At 40.2% G+C, this 1,620-nt stretch overlaps 1 non-coding gene across 1 annotated transcript; it reads left to right on the forward strand.

The window, feature by feature from the left end:
* Positions 1-1,224: 1,224 nt before the first annotated feature.
* LOC133301218 (small nucleolar RNA R71) lies at positions 1,225-1,331 on the forward strand. The gene has a single exon (XR_009750155.1). It is a non-coding gene; the product is annotated as a small nucleolar RNA R71 (small nucleolar RNA).
* The last annotated feature ends 289 nt before the right edge of the window (positions 1,332-1,620 follow it).

A 1,620-nucleotide genomic window follows, 5' to 3' on the forward strand; every position in this document is an offset into this window, starting at 1 on the left:
CTATAATAATAAACTAATTTTTAATAAATAAAATACAAAACCTACTTAATAAAAGAACTCGTAACAGAAATTGCATGGCAAAAAAATACTAATTATTTAAAAATTCCAAATGAAGGTGTGTGCAATCAATATATATATATATATATATATATATATATATATATATATATATATATTAAGAGATAAACATGGGAATGTGTGGTTATTGAACCACCCCAAAACTACGTTCCTGGTTCGGAACGTATTTTATTTGGGCTTGGAGTTGAACATCAGACGTTCCCTCCATTTTGGGAGCTATGTTGTTAATTTTAACCACCCCAAAACTTTTCTCTTTGTTAGAGGGCAAAGCTATCCACTGGGTTTCCTCCCAGTCAGCGCTTAGTTTAATGTCTTTAGCTAGACATGTTACTAACCTCTCACGTGTCTGGGGAGGTTGTTGAGGGAACTTCAGTATCCCCTGGTAGATGGCCTGGTGTCTTGGTGTTAAGGCTAGCAGCTATCTGTCTCAGGTGGGACTCAAAGTTTCTGACCACAGCATCGTTCCTGGTGACATATTCTTTGACATAGCTTTCCAGGGTGTTAATGTGTTGGTCATCTCTTTGGAATGGAGCATAATTGGTTCTTCTCTGTGGTTCATATGCTCCGTTCCCACTGCTTCTGCCTTGTTGATATGGTTGCTGCTGATTGTTGTATGGTCTTTGGTTCATGGGTGGTCTCCATTGTAGATTATGGTTCTGATCCTTCACTATGGTTCCTCGAGGGTTTTGATTGTTGTTGCTTCCTACAGTCTGGTTGTCTCTAGCCTGGGTGAAGTTTCTATTCTTGAAGTTTTCTGCATAACACAGCAAGGCAGTAGATGGACAGTCTGTTGAATCATGAAGGTCACCACAGGCTGAGCATGGTTCACTCTCAGTTGCTGTGAGTTGTAAGACTTCCATCCTTAGTTGTTCTTGATCAGCTTTCAGGTTCTTCACCTCATTCATCAGTGTGGCCAGTTGGGACTCCATGGCAATTTGTTTGTCTAATTCGAGCATGCCTGGCTTCCTTACTGGACTCACCCTGTCTAGTGGCCACTAGAGACATCTTTCTGCAGTTCCTTCAATGATTTCATACCTGGATTTGAGGGTACCTGTAAAAAAATATCCTCCTGCAACAAAGTCTAAATGTGATTGAGAAGTATGATCAATGCCTTTATAGAAAGACTGTAAAACTCCCCAACTCTCTACCCTATGGTTTGGACATTTTCTGATGATGTCCTTGTATCTCTCCCAAGCTTCATAAAGATTTTCTCCATGAAACATTCTAAAGTTAGAGAGTTCTGCCCTAACATCAGCTTGTCGAGACATAGGGAGAAACCTTTCTATGAACTTGTTAGAAAGTTCCTCCCAAGAGTGTATGGATCCAGGGGTGAGAGTTTTCATCCATGTTTTTGCTTTTGAGCCTAGGGAGTGAGGAAACAGCCTCATTCTCATACTTTCCTCTGACATACCCTCAGCTTTGAAATTATCACAGATATCTTGAAAGTTTGTGAGGTGTGTGTAAGGATCTTCTGCAGGGAGTCCATGAAAGACTCCAGCTTCCCTTATCATGTGGAACATGATGGGTTTCAATTCAAAATTG

This window comes from Gastrolobium bilobum, unplaced genomic scaffold (genome assembly GCF_033153095.1).
Source record: "Gastrolobium bilobum isolate Gb01-03AN ecotype WA unplaced genomic scaffold, APGP_CSIRO_Gbil_v1 utg68148, whole genome shotgun sequence".
Classification (NCBI taxonomy): Eukaryota; Viridiplantae; Streptophyta; class Magnoliopsida; order Fabales; family Fabaceae; genus Gastrolobium; species Gastrolobium bilobum.